Source organism: Hydractinia symbiolongicarpus, chromosome 11 (genome assembly GCF_029227915.1).
Source record: "Hydractinia symbiolongicarpus strain clone_291-10 chromosome 11, HSymV2.1, whole genome shotgun sequence".
Lineage (NCBI taxonomy): Eukaryota > Metazoa > Cnidaria > Hydrozoa > Anthoathecata > Hydractiniidae > Hydractinia > Hydractinia symbiolongicarpus.
The window spans coordinates 24,416,081-24,431,760 of record NC_079885.1 but is presented as its reverse complement, the minus strand read 5'-3'; positions in this window follow the sequence as shown (position 1 = coordinate 24,431,760).

Below are 15,680 nucleotides of genomic sequence, written 5' to 3'. Positions count from 1 at the left end.
TTTTATATAAAAAAAAGTAAGGGACTAAAAGCTTTAATGGTTTGCCCGCAAGTTTCAAGTACCAGCAATCACTGTCAGCGTAATAAATCCTCCCTAAATAAATTAAACCCGTCTTTTGGTACCAAAATGTATTAGTTTGGACGACGAGGCGCCCTAATCGACAAGGGTGCTGCAAGTTTTTATAAAATGAAATCGTTTATTTGAGAGTGAAGCGTCAAGCAAGCATTTACGGAAGCACTGGTTGTACAGTAATATTACTTTTAAGTACAGAGCGCTAAGATGGTTTTCGTCCTTTTAATATTCGATATTTTTATCCTTAAATTTGACGATTCGAAGGCAAAACATTTTAAAAAGGACTTGAAAAGTTTTCGCCAATTAAACTTGTGGTCAACCCCGTCCCCAGGGTCTTGTGGCCCCTGAGCCGTTATTACGGAGTGGCCAACAATGATCCTTTTCGCCGTTATCAACTTTATCAACAAGGCACAATGCCCTGGGAACGAGGTTGGCTTTTGGTACCAAGTTTTGTGGAAAAGGCCGGAAATCCCAATATAAAAAGTTGCTGCGATTAAAGCATTTCACACGTTTAAATTCAATCGTTAGTTCGGAAAAAGTAAATAGAGCTTCATTCATTATACCAGCACTTGCTGAAATTAATAACAATATGTTTGGTATTTCTTCTTCGTCGGCGGACGTAAGTTCGCATAAACTTGAAATGGTCGCTATATCTTTCTTTTTTCTTTGCAACATTTACATGCTGATTCACACTCCCGACACTGAACACAACTCTAGCTTTGAGGAATAATATTTATGCGAAGTGACCATTACAGACTTCTCAATGAGTAAACCATGCGACACATGGCACTTTTGCTAAGTTTATAATCAAGGCGTGCGTTTTTTCTGTTCATTTTCTTGCCATAAAATTTTTTTATCGGGCACAAAATTTTGTGGTAATTTTAAAAACACAAATCAGTTTTCTAAATCTAATATTATGTGCATAATATATTAGGACACATTCAGCCTAAAATTGTATTATAAAAGCCCCATGCCCCTACTTTTTAATGTTAGAGACCCAGGTATTTCGACTTTGAGATAAGGGGAAAGGGCAGGCGAAAACGCAGAATCAATGGAGGACGAAATTGTAACTGTAAACGAAATATTCAGGGATTTGTTAGCTGAAAATGTTAGGTATGAAGTCTTGTTCTCTGATAAGCAACTTGAAGCTGCCGAAACTGGGATTGACGAAAAATATCGAACAATGGTCGAGTTTAAAGAAGCCGTCCACAAATGGTTAAAAGATGCCAAAAAAAATCTGAACGAAAAAAAAAACAGTGATGTCACAAACATCAAAGGCATCAAAAAAATTTATTTTGTCAGGTGGTTCAAGAAGAAGCACGTGTTGCAGAATTAAAGGTAAGCAGACTACCTTGAGAAGAAACAAAATGCAGAAATTCTTGCAGAGCAGTTGAAGGTGGAAAACGACATTCAAAATTCGAAAGCAAGGATAAAAATTTTGGGAAAGGAATTTAGAAACTCTTACAATGATTATATGCATCGTGTAACGTACACGAAGCTACTACGAAGCAAGCTGCTGATCATTCTTCAATAAATCTACGTCGAAACTGCGAACATACATCTCCTAAAAGTCCCATACAGTTTTCGCAGGAAGAATCTTCCACTCAGCTTATTGCTCGCTTTCTTCTAAGATATAAATGTTTGTAAACAAACTCCGTACTTTTGTAATACAATAAAATGTAAGCGAGAACTTTAATAACAAAATTTACTGTGCGCATGTTTTTTGCTAGAAAATACTCTTATCTGTTCCGTTAGATACACTTGCCAAAATACAGAACAACATGGAAACGAGTTTGGTTATGATCAAATTTTAGGATTCTAGTTGTGCACATGAAGACTGAGAAAATAAATCTACAAAATGTTGACTTTTACAGCTTTTAACCAGCAGTTTCACAAAATTGTAATTAACACAGTTATAAAGAGATTACTAATGGTATGATAAGATTGTTAAATTTTTGGTATATTTTAAGTGCGTTTCATTTGGCATATGTTAAACCATTTTTATGTTAAAACATTTTTATTTTACTGTTTCCTCATAAATTTAAAATTAAAACTTAATGGACAGTTTAATAACGCTCAGTGGTACTCTTGCATTAGCGATTCGACATCTGCACCAACAGACATATGCTCGACCATTCCTATCTTCATTATTGTCAGTATCCTCATCAAAAGGTTCCATTCGCTACAAGAATCCTCAATGTTATCGTGCACTTGATTTTCAATATCATCATAAACCATTTCTCTTTCTTCTTTTTCAGCTGTCTTAGACGTGACATTTTTCTTGCTTATCACTCTGAAATCTAGGTTTTAGTCTTAATTGACAAAGTTCAACCGATGCTTTGGTAGGGCCGGAGTTTGTAAAATTGATTGAGCGCTTTGCAGCTTTATCTTTCCTTTCTGCAGGTTCTTCACGCATAGATAGTATTGCTTGTGAAAAAACAGAATTAGTTTGATTATCGAAAGACCTGCGCTTACTACTTAATACGACTTTTTGTTGAGATGTTTTCTAAGGTAGCAGAACTTATCAAGCTTTTTTCTGCTGGTTATGTCTGTACTTGTTTCCGGAGATACAGGAGATGTCGATATTACGGTTGAGGACATTTGTTGCAGTGAAATAGGATAAATAACATTTCCTAAAGTAACAGCAGATGAAAAGGTGTAGATTTTTTCCAAAATACATTGAACAGCTTTTTAGGAGGTTTTTAGCAGCTGAAAGTACGTGGGAACTTTTACTAATTTCTGGTACTTTTGAAGATGATCAGGCATATTTGATCTTACAGCCATGCAATTTTCAACGCAGCACTTCTTTTGTGATGATAATTTTGATGTTTCTCCTTATTTTGTTTTTGTTATGGAATCTTTGACTTTGATGTCATACAAACTGACTTGTGCAGCTGCTGCACTAGCCCAACTCCATTTGTGTTTTTGTCGCAAATGACGGGTCACGTATGTTTGTTTAATATTACACGGCGGACATCTTACAGCCTATTTCTTTGACTTAAAGCCTTACAAGTTAATAGAATCACTTTAACTCTCCTTTAATGTTACTCCGCGAGTATCTCCTAAGATATTATTTATGTTATCATTATTTCGTCCATTGTCTTGTATCACACCGACAATCGGTACTTCTTTATGGCAGTTTCCTTTTTTCAAGGTTCGTTAGTTATTCTCGAGCGCAGGCGCGGGATGTCAACCCTGTCACGCCACGTAGTAAAAAAAAATGATCTAAATTTTACGCTGCAGTGCATGAGAAATAATTTCCGAAATTAATTCCAGTGTTTTCAAATTATAACTTCATAACACACAAACCCTGTCAAGATTGTTTCCGTGATGGTTTGGCTGTGGAGCTATAACCCTATTATAACTGTTTATTTCGGGCAATACTATATTAAATATTAAGCGATGTCAAAGTATTGTCCGAGCTAACTTGACAATACTTTGACATCGCTTAATATTCTCCCGTATTGCCCGAAATAAACAGTTTTATAGGAATTTTATAGGAATTATTATCCGGCTACTGCATTTTGAGACAAAAAAAACATGTCTTCGTAGAAACTATTCCCATATGGAACGTACATTCGAACTAAAATATATTTTTTTTAAATCGAATATCGTGTAAGCATTACAGGTCTTTATTGTGTAGCTAGTTTTACTTCTGTTTCGCGTTTTGTTTATTCTTTCCTTGTTTATTTACATTTAATGCTACCATATTTAAACTTTAAACATGGTTACTATGGTAGCGGGCAATACCGTGAAATGTTGCTCTCTATGACGTAAGTTCTAATCAATCACATTGCTTGATTTTGGAAGATATTGATGGCGCCCTTTTACCCAGGTAATAAAACGTTATAGCGCACAAACTCTGTCAAGGTTGTTTTAAGACATCACTACGGTATGTTTTTTTGTATAGGTTTGACCGTAGAACTAGATTTTATAGCACTCAAACCCTGTCGAGGTTGTTTCTTGGTGCTGATAAAGATTATAGGCGTTTGGTAAAATCGGTCGCACATTGTTTGGAAGGATCTTTCCGTTCTCAAAATAGCTTTCAAACGCTTGCGAGAGCATGTGAAATTCGTTTTCGAAAGAGAAAAATCTGTACTGTTTGAAAACGATATATTTCCGTCACAATGGTTTACGACTGATGAATCCTTAGAGTTATCTCTTCCACAATCTTTTAAAAATGAAGAAAACTTAACTCTAACGAAGAAGAGATTTTAAGTTTGCCACCAGACAGTACTGATATCTTGGATAGATACATAGATAGACCAAATCCAGAGTTCCTGTCAAGCTACTCTATGAAATTAAAACTGAAACCAAAAGATAAAAATGACAGCCAACCAGAAGTACTTGAAGAAATAACAGCTGATATTCACATGGAATCCCAAAACTCTACCTCTTATATCCTCAAAAGAAATGTTAACCGTAAGAAATAGCGACCGACGCAACTTTCTGCAATCTTGTTCTTCACCAAAAATTGCAAGTAAATTATTTTTTGCTTCCATCAGCGTCCTTACGTTTTAACTGCTTTTTATTATTTCAAATAAATATGATTTGCCACACAAAAACCAAAAAAATAAAAAACAACGTTGATATAGATGTTAAAGATACCGTAAAATTGATACAAATATTTGTAAAATCATATAAATTGAATTACATTGAATATATAAGAGAACATTTTTATCTGTTGTCACAGACTGGATTGATGCATGCAGAAAATGCGATGATAGCCCAATACTAAATTAATTATTAAACAAAAGAACAGAATTGATTTTAAAATGCTGTCGTAGGAATATATGCACATTAGCAAGTTTTAACCAATAAACTAAATCGTGGTAATGACTACTTCGCTGTGTGGTTGTAAAAACGTTATAGCAAGATATTCCATCTAAAGAAAACTTTTTCTTAGTGAGAAGCAAAGCAATTTATTAATTGTAAGTACCTGGAACTCAGAGTCGCACGCAAAGCTGTAGTTTTTGTTTTTGTTCTGCTCATCTGTTCATCAAAATATTACATATAGAAATTACAAATAGAATAAAATGAAAAATATTATAACCCGAACTGTTGATTCTAAAAAAAAATAGATTAAATTTTTTGTTAAACAGATGCTTGTTGTTTTGCAAAAAATAATAGAAAATAAGGGTCCTTATATAACAGTTCCATTGTTCCTATATCCTTTCTGTCTAGAGTACCAGACAGAGAGACGCCGTTTTGGTTTAACATGATATTTTTAGATGACTTAAAATCAAACTTTTGATTCCACCATTATTTTCAGAATACTTTTTGGTTACTGTATTAAATTTTCTTGAAAACAGAACAGTGTAATTTTAGGACCAATTTTGGTCTAAAATTTTTTTAGGTGATGGGAGTATATATTTTTGTGCCAAATTTTATTGAAAACGACGAGTCCCAGTGAATCAGTCAGACAAACCGAAAACAACCCATGTCACATGTTACCAGGAGATAGAAGGAGACAAGTTATTGAAATAATTTTGTTTGATCAAAACAGCCTTTTTAACAAGTTACTTTCCCACGGGCGCGATTTAAAAACTAAAAACTAAAAATTTGCGAAGTACTCAAATAAAGGACATTTCCGCAACAAGAACTCCGTTATAGCGATTTTTATTAAAACTACCTCGAATTAACAAAAAGCAAAACTACAGAGAATTTTTTACAAATTAAAACTACCGCGAGTTAGTCCAAAATGTAAGGCATGCCCGCGAAAAAAAAATCAGCCAAAATTTTTCAACAGAAAAATTAAGCGTTAAAATTACAGTTTTGTGTCATCCCTGAAGTTTTTTTACCGCGAAAAACTTGTTAATAATTTTTAAACGCATTCCCTGATTTTGCATTAGGGAAAAACGAAAACAAAAGCATTAAAAATTTCCTTATAAATGGCGCTAGTTTACTGGCACAAGATTCCATATATATTTGTTGATAACATTGTAACATTGCATTTTATTGTCAGTTTACAGGAACAATTTGTAAGCCAGTTCCAACAGGTTATGCGTTGTTTCTTTCAAGTTTTTGTTAGAGAATGGCGCGTTTAGGACGTAGAGAAGTTAAAAAAAAATCCCTAATAACTCGAGAAAAGTCAAAGTTGTGCTATCCTGTTTTAAGTAAATATTTATTTAATATTGGGAAAGATTTCAGATTTCAGATGGTTAAAGCCTCCCAAACATCAGATGCGCAGTTTTTAAAGTAAGTAGTTTTAATAAAATCAATAAATCTTATTCTTGATTGTAGCTAAAATGCATGCATTAACATGCTTGTTTGCTACACTCCTCACAATTGCTTTCCAAACTATAAAAATTATAAAATAAGTCTTTCGGTCATAATGGTATGCAAGTTAAAAAGAATAAAATAATTGGTAATGGAAAGAGATATAAAAATGCAATCACTGTCAACAATTTTATTGCTTTTCTTCATGACATTTTTCAGACCCAACTAAATTCCACGACTTTCCCATTACTTCGTGAATTTTCATAACTTGCGGCCTGTCTTAACATTAAATTACAACTAAATATAAATTTCTTCTTCTTTCCAAACCACTAAATAAAGTGAACTTACTTCGTAATCTTTTATCATCCGTCTTATTATTTCACTATTTTGTAGGTTTAACGCTCTTCCTGCATCATCGTGCGCAGTTTTTCCTTCATCACTTCTTGTATTCACATCCACGTTACCATGATGCAACAAAACATCAACACATGAGATGTGACCGCGATTTGCAGCATGATATAATGCTGTTTTGTTACTAACATCTCCAAGGTTGATGTATGTTACAGCATGACGACATAACACATCCAGAATTTTGTAGTGATTTCTCCATGCAGCATAATCGTAACTGTTCCATTTGTTTAAGTTTTCGGCCCAAACATCACTTCCAGATTTGATTAAAAGTTCCGCCATTGATGCATTGTCGTCGGTGTTCATTGTTATCAACATCAATGGTGTGAATTCTAATATATCTGTCATATGGACGATGTTTGGGTCAACAGAGAGTAACCGTTGTAACTTGTTTATATCATTATTTCTAATAAGTTTCTCGATATCTAAAAATAAATGTGATGCGGTAAAAACGTCGATAAATTTGACGCAGTTTTGTGTTTTTTTTACCGACCAATTTTACTGATTTCTTCTTTTGACGACTAATGCGTTTTGCTGATTTTTACTTTTCCCATTTAGAGTATCGAAAACCAAAATGTCTTAAAATAACAAGAAGGTGCATTGTTTGGATATCTTCAGTTAGTTTAAATTGCGCAAGGGTTTTTTTGGTTAATAAATATTCTCTCGATGCGTATGTTGTTGTCTTTACGACGTTTTCTGCAATAAATTCACTTGATTAACGATTTATTTTTAATTAAGTTAAGTTTGTTTCATTCTTAAGCATTCAAATATTAATATTTTTTTTCAGGGCTCCGCTAGTCTTATGTAATAAAACGCTAAATCGTTTTATTGGCTAAACTTACGAAGAGTAATGTTAAAACACTTTTTGGAAATTATGGCTTAACTCTTTTTCGAGAACAAACATTGTTCTTTGTTGACGTCAGGCATTAGCATAAGGACGGGATTATTGTTGACGTCATAAATGAAAAAATCATTCTCCGCTCGAACAAAAGTTTCCGTGGTCGAAAACGTATCTATACTGAATAACACAATTGTGTTTCTTAAATCGTCGGGAAGATTTGAGGGACCTCTTTTTTTGAGATAACAGTCCTTTTTAAACCCTTCTCTTAAACTTCTTGCCCTTTTCTTAAAACGTTAAAATATATTGTATATTACTTATATTTTATTTTTGTTTATTTTGGTAGTTAGGTTTGTCTATCACCTATTTAAATGTCGTACTTTTAGTATTTTTTCATTTTCTGTATCTGTCTTGTAATTTTTTCTAAATCATTAATAAAAAATAAAGAAATTTTTAGCATAAAAAATATTTATTGATACATAAGAGACAATAAATATTGGGTAAATTTTCTTAAAATTAATTAATGTTATTTTGACGTTTTATTGCATTCTAAGGGAATTGACAAATATAAACAATCCCTAAGATGTGATATGAATATTATTCAACAAATGGACGCCTAAAAAGTGAATATAAGTATTCAATGTTATCTAACAATATAACAATACTTCTCAACAACACACGCGTGTAAATAAAATCAAAAGTTTTAAGGTTTAAGTTTTAGATTAAGAATAATTTTATTCTTACCTTTGTCGGTATGATAATGTGCAGTCATCAGATTGACCAACTCGGTTGTTTGCAACTATGAAAAATTTGCACATTTCTTCCACCCTTATAACAGTCACGGTATGTGTGTTCGAGGTAATATTACTTGCTAAAATTCTCCGATCTGAACTGTTACTGGCTTCTTTTTTAATTGCATATTTATCAGCATCCTTTTCCCAAGTTAATTTACATGATGTGTCTGATAAATATGAGCAGATTTTATTGATGACATTTCCAGGGGATGAAGGTTAAATGAAAGGAAACCAGTGTTGTAATAAACTAGCCGTTATTACGTGAAAAATTTCACTTTCGTACATAGTTCCGCATCGCTATTTCGCACATCCTTGTCTGCTTGTTAGTATGAAGTAATAAAATTTGCTTAAACAAGGGGGTTTTACTATGATTATAATGCGACTTTCAATTCAATAATTTCGTGCTTTCCGAAAAAATTCGATAAGATCATAGAAGTATCAGCTACTGGTTTAAACACTAAGACAGAACGTGTGATGAACAGAATGTAGAGATATAGAAGCATGTATAATTCTTATAAGCTTTTCATCACATACAAATTCAACATCTGCAGCTTCCGTTTGCCTGTTTACTATAGTCTCGATCTGTTTTGATACAATACCAATGTTGTGAGTTATAACACCTACATGCTTGGTTGTACACAGATGTGCGGTCATCATTGCATTATCTAATAAAAAATCATTATCTAAAGTATTGGTATCTCTCTTCGTGTGTATCGAATTCCGTAAATGTCATTTTTTTTTTTTTTTGAGTTCTTTCTTTTTAATTTCTGTTTATAAAACTTATGCATCTTAATTCTCTACAATTTTGCCATTTATGAAAAAATATATAATTTGCGAAAAAAATTTTGTGCTGACAAATCACAATATAATTTACTTTTGAAAATTAATACATACAAAAATATTAAGCTTCGGGGCCATGCCCAGCATTTTTCGTCCACGCACAGCAAAAAAATGCAGCAAGTTTTTTGCAGCAAATTTTATCTGTGGCCACACATATGTTTTATATTCTTTTTTTATATTCAATTTATATTGTGCAGCAGGAAGTATAAAATTCAAAATCCCTTTAAAGAGAACGCAAACACAAGCTTGCATTGCATTGTGTATGGGTAAAACCTTGGGTCTAAAAGAGAAGTGGATAAGGAATGTTTCATAATTTGTTTCAAGAGTTACGTTTGGGCGATGTTACATCATACAAGGATTATATACGGTTGGATCGACTCCATTTTGAATATTCCTTATCAGTTAACCACGTGTTTTCATCATGAGAAGCCATTATATTTATGCCGTAGAAACACAAATTCGTCATAACCTCGGTCTATATTTTCCCGCATAGAGCGGCTAAACGGTTAATACGTCATTAATATTGATACGAAACGTTTGTCTGTGACTAAAAATACTAAAGCAGTCAAAAATTCTGCTTTCCAAAGAAGAAATTTTTTTCTCCTAAAGAATGCGCACTCTTGTTTGTCTCTAATTTGTTTATAGGCTGTTTGAACATTAACTACTATTGTTGCTGGTATTATTAAACTTGGTAAATCGATTGCAGTGCACTTTTAAGTTTGAGGCCAAATAACTTATAACTTGGAAACGGATGGAAAAAACTGACGTCATTTCATTTGAATCCAAATTGGATAAGTTCCACAAAATTGGGTCAACTCACCCGTTTCGGAACCGACGGGTTGATGACGTCATCAAAAATGCCTTTAAATCTCAAATCTCTGTAACCACTTGTCAAAAGAAAATGTTTCTATAAAGATGATCTCCTTGATCACCATTTCAAGCCCTAACCAATGAAAACAACTGTCAAACAAATTTTCAAATAAATAATTTTGGGGTAAATTTGCGGATTTTTGTTGACGCCAGCAAAATATTTAAAGGCTTCTCCTTAAATTTTCGTTGTTAGCACTTAATTTTTTTATGTATCAACGGGTCGTTGCATACATCATCAAGTAGACTTTCAGACAATGCAATAGAACATCATACCATTATTCATTTCATTAATGATTATAAAATATATATAATCTTATAATATATAGTTGCATGACTAACCTAGGATTGAAACACATGTTAGTTTATTTTCATCGTCCATTAAACAGATTGATAAGTCATTGATATGATCATTGGAATTGTAAATGATAAGCATTACTTCACCATTTTTGCTTTCCACAATGTAATCTATATTTACCTTAAGCTGTTTCGAATATTTTACTAAATTTTAAGTACTACTGACTTGTATATGTTGCAGAGAACAGATCACTTTGAACAAAACTTAACTAAAATGTATAGTTATTAAAGATTATAAAAATTACTCACATAAAAAATGTTACACGCACAAGTAATAAAAAAAGGGATTTTTACCCAGGCTACTTATTTGTAGTTTTAGGAAAAATAGAAGTTTCAAAATTGCACGATGATGAAGTGAGGAAATCTTTGACAGTCTTCATGTCTTCCTCTAACCATTTGATGTTGTTTTGATTCTGTTTGATTTCGTCCCTATATTTTTTAATATCTTTTCGATGTTGGTTTATGTCATTTTGATTTTGTTTTATCCCATCCTGATTCTGTTTGATATTTTGTTGATTTTGTTTAACACCATCTAGATTTTGCTTGATTCTATCACAATTTTGCTTGATGTCATCTCTATTTACTTTTATATTTTTCTTGTGAATTGCAATTTCTGCCTGCAATATTTTTATTTTAATCGACTCTTTTTTTTTAAAATAAGTCTTTTAACGAGCGAGTTTTCAGGTCAATTATGTTGGTAATATTGTAAACAAGTCTCATTGCACCTGTTGGGGTGTTCCATAACTGATAATACTGTGTCAACGTTAGTGCTGTTGCATGCATAACATAATTTACATCATTTCTTGCGTTTCGTATTCGGATAATTTCAGCACCATCACTAAATCGTTTAGTTGCACTGTTTTGGTTTCCATCCACCAATTGGACTTTGTATCTTAGGACAACAGTTAATTAAAATATCACACAAAATAGAAATATCAAACAGTTCCGAATTTGTTTGTTTACTCTTTGGAAACGCTATGTCCAACTGGTCTTTTTTTAGACCTTTTTTTTAAATCTTTCTTGGAAGGTAACAATGCTTGATATAATTGTTTTTCATCACTTGACATATCACCACGTGCAGGATCATGTAGAATTGAGCGCAAAAACTCACAACACTAGTTAATAAGCATCACTAATTTTGTTTGATATTCATTTTTAGTAATTAAAGTTTGGGTAATAAATCCTCCAGTTGCTGATGTTGCCATAATTGCAACTTCTATAGAAATAATTACTGTGTTAGAGCTAAAAAAATCAATACCTGCACAATGTATATAGACTGTTATTTGAAACATACACGCAAGTAATAGCAAGTGTTGATAGAAATAATGTTGTGTATCGTATTCCAGAGCTTAGTCTCACAGCACTACACAATGATGTCAGGAATTGTATCAATGTTTGAAGGACAAGGATGAAGAACCTTTAAAGCCCCCAAAAATGTATTACATATAGAAGAAACCTTTAATACGCATGCAGGATTAATCAAGAGTACAATCTCATCAGAATATTTCTTTACGAAGTGGCTACAAGTACGTGGCCGTATTCTAACTTTTTTTGCTAGAAGTACGGCATTTACGTATTTTTTACTTTCTTTTGCTGGAAGTACGGCACTCACATATTTCTTTTTTCTAGAAGTCACTTGGCCAGCGGGTTGGTTGGAGAGTTGACGATGAAAAGATATTTTCTTTTTAGGGTTCTCTGTACTAAAAGCTTTTATTTACATCTCTACAACTTTGACTATGTATGTTACAAGGCTGATTACATGTTTTCAGGCTACGGTCATGTTAAGAATATTATCATGAAGATATGATGCTCATATTAGTCAAAAAAAAGAACATTCAGGCTGCAACGAAAATATGTGTACCTTTGTCAAATAGTTCAGCGTTAATGTGGGGAATGAAGAACACAGCCACTTCATGCATGTGTCTAATTGTGATTCGGTAAACGCTGCACTATGAAAGTAATGTGCCAGATGATGTTTTTTAATTGTTTCGTCGCTGTGACGATTGAAATAAAGATATTATGTCTCCAGCTACCACAGTTGCCCCTAAAGAAAATTTGTTAGTTATTATCTTACATTTATTTTCGCATCGGAATTTTTTATTATAGAAGAATAGTAACTACACTCACTTTCATTCAAATTTACCTGGCACACTTTTCATTTCTTCGAGTAGCTGTTGTACATTATTTCGGCCACTCTCGTTGTTTTTTGAGTTCATGTTATGAAGGTCTTTCAAGATAACATTTCTCCCACACAGATTGGAAATATGGTTTTGAATTAATTTTTTTGGCTTTCACTTTTAACATTTGTGATACCTGCAGCGAAAGGTTTTCATCAAAACATTCCTGTAAGAAAAAACGGAATATTTGACTCGCCGCAAGTATGATATACGGTCGGATTTTTTTCTGTGCATACAATCAAGGTGACTTACTTTAGTTACAGGATGATTATGCTCTCCTGTAATTGATTTCACATACAGTTTTTGTCCAGAACTTTTTACCCTCACTTTGATAAGGTATGTACATCCCATTTTGTAAGTTCTAAAATTTATAATTCAGAAGGTACAAGTATTGGCAAGTGCACTGGTAAAGAAATTACATAATCTAGTAAAATCCCAGGTAATAATTAATAAGTTGCAAAAAAAGTGATAGTAATGTAATCTTTTCACAGAAAAATAATTTTTAAAACGAAAAAAATACGGATAGCAATATATATAAAAAAAAACTTACGCATTATGTTTGCGCTTTCCAGTAGAAGCTGATTTAAATTCTTCCGTTAATAGCCTTTAGCAATTCGTCAAAACTACAAAACTCGTTACCAACATTCATTTCAATAAATTTATTTTTTTAATCAACAACAATTCTTTCACTTGTAAATAACTCACGAGGAATGCTATTTCGCACCTTCTGCAATATTCTCCACGCCACACGCAAAGGGCGTCAGCGGTGATTTTATGTACGCTGACCAGCATTTTACGCATTCACGTACTTGTAGCAAAAAAAAAATTAAAATACGGTCACGTACTTGTAGCCACTTCGATTTCTTTAAGCTTCAGTATACTTATGAAAACTTATTTTTCAGCTTCGAAATATGCTCTTACAACATACTTAATACTAATTACCAATCATGTTGTTGTTTGCATCATCGTTGTGGCAAGACAACGATATATGTTTGGCCAATATGTGAACTTTCGAATACTTTTAAAAAGATTTGCTAACATTTAGGATTTTTGTATCCTGGATGTTTATTTAGATGAATAAAAACCATTTCTTAGGTATATCGCTGCAACATTTGAGAAAAGCAATCAAGACAAATCTTGAAGACATCTTGTGAAATTAAAATAACAATACAAATCCAAAATTGTCACAGAATCAAAACTTATTTGGCTTAGAATAAAATAGAACTTTCGCTTCAAATTTCTGCCCTCCTCCGTTTTGCTGTATTTTTTATACCGCATCACGTGCGTCTCGCTACTTGCGCAGCTAAGATTTCATTTTGCGTGACAGACAGACATTACGGGCATTTTAATATAGATGATTTTAGAAAAGAAAACTTATATTGTTGTTTTACGTTGGGTAATTTTTATGAAGTTCACTGTAATTTAACTTTTCTTCTTTTAAATATGGGAGGTTCAAACTGTGCAGTTAATGGATGTTGTAACAGCAATGCCAGGATTTATAAGTGGAGAGCTAAATCTTGTTCTGTTCACGAGGAAAAAACTAGAAAGGAGTGTGGATGTTGGTTAAGCCCCCCCCCTAAAAGTTATACTGCTTCCCTAGTCTGTTAAGAAATTATGAAAAACGATAGAAATGGATCATTGCTTTACGAAGGGTAAATAGAGATAGCTCAGAATAGAAACCTTGACCAAGTATGCTCTGAACATTTTGTTGATGGTGAACCAACTGTTACTCACCCATTACTTAAAATGGTCTATGAGTTTTTTTATAGTCATTTAAATCTTTACTTTCTTACGGAAAAAACATTAAGTAATTAAAAATATCAAGATATAAAACCATTGGCTACAACTTAAAACCATCTTGCTCATTTATCCAACCATCAGTGATGAGATAAGGATCAGGAATTTCAATTTAATCCAATCTTAATTTGCGCTTATATTTTGTTTATATTTTATCTGCAAATTTTGTGTAACTTCAGCAGCACACAACACTGGTTGCACGTTGTTTTCAACAGCAGAAAATACACGAGCAACAAGCTCTTCTTTCATCCCAGTAACTTTTAATACCTGCAGTCTTAAATACTTTTTAAGCTCTTCCACATTTATACGAGATATCATATCATAATATAAGATGATAAAAACAATGGATGTTTATACTTTGTATATATTTATATGTTTATACTTCGTTTTCTGAAGTTTAAATGACCCGCGCTAATATTTTTTAACCAAGGTAATTAGAGTCCAAACTTCCAATTCCGAGCGCGGTACTGTCGTGTCGAATTGGTGTATTGAGGGCATATGAGAAAAGTAAGGCCCGATGCTGCTAGCTCAACAATGGTTTTATATCACCAGGAACTACAATGAGACTTGCATCGAAAAAAAAAATGAATGATTAAAGTAATAGTAGAATTTTTAACATTCATTAGAGTATGTTTGAATTTTCGTTATAGGAATATTTGACTGGAATTATTCTACATAACCATAGCGAGTTGATTCATTTTTAACCCAGCGTAAATATCTTGAAAAAATAAATAAATTGATTTGAAATGACCCCTCTAGAAGATTTCGTAAACATTATGTTAGAGAAAGTTTAAGCCTGACTACATCATGATCACTGAAATATACATTTTTGACGAGTGCATCGAAGGTGTTGAGGACATTCACATGGACATATATGTGGTCAATAAGTGAACCAGATATATGAGTTGGAGAGGTTACAACTTGTTATAATCAGTGAGAAAATCAAGGAAATAGTTTCCGTCACTAAATGCATTTAAATTAAAATCTCCGAGTATAACATCAACGATTTCGTTTCCCAAAAAATGTTGAAGAAGGTATAATGACTCATCTCAATTAACAGAATTTTTACGATATAGTAGTAGTAGAAAATAACAGCATTCTTATGAAATGTTTTTTTCGACATTTTAAAAAATATTGCACCTGGAGTTTTCACAATATCAAACAATTCTATAGTTTCGTTATGACCAACTAAAAAAACTAGAAAACCTATCCACATTGTTGTCTGGAATTAAAGTAAAGTAATCTAGTTTTGTGTCGCAGTATGAATTAAATGGTATCTGAGTTTCTGTTAGGCATAATAAATCACTTTCC